The sequence below is a fragment of the Pteropus vampyrus genome, unplaced genomic scaffold (genome assembly GCF_000151845.1).
Source record: "Pteropus vampyrus isolate Shadow unplaced genomic scaffold, Pvam_2.0 Scaffold742, whole genome shotgun sequence".
Taxonomy (NCBI): domain Eukaryota; kingdom Metazoa; phylum Chordata; class Mammalia; order Chiroptera; family Pteropodidae; genus Pteropus; species Pteropus vampyrus.
In genome coordinates this window covers 15,343-15,858 of record NW_011889523.1, presented here as the reverse complement: position 1 = coordinate 15,858, position 516 = coordinate 15,343, and positions in this window count along the sequence as shown.

The window sequence follows — 516 nt, the reverse complement described above, 5'->3', positions numbered from 1 at the left end:
AGTGAGAGATGGATGACAGAGAAGTTTTCGGAGTGAACTGGAGCCTAGAATCCCTGTTGCCTGGAGATAATTGATAATCAAGTTGATGATCCAGATCTGTGTGGTTTTCTTACGCACGGAGCTTAGCAAATGTTATTCTTGCAAATGCCAGCTTTGGATTGTCAGATTTCAACTCTGCAAAGCAATTCCTAAATGCAAGTTTGAAAATCAAACAGTTTCCTCTTCTCCGATTCTCCTCGCCTGTGGTTCTGATGCAGGGCACGTTTTCTGCCCATCAGCGTCTTTCAGTGCAGTGATTGCTTATAGAAATCCTTGAGGTGCGAAACTTTTCCCGTAGTAAACCCAGCATTTCAATTTCTCTGATCGGAAAAACACAGCTTCCAGGACTCCTGGCCATGGGAAGCTCTGTGTCTTGCTGTTTCTCCTTTCCAGTGTGAAGATCTTTCCTCAGATGACCCTCTCTGTCTTTTTAACATGCGATAAACTTTTCTGCTGCTTCTACTTAGTTTCATGTTC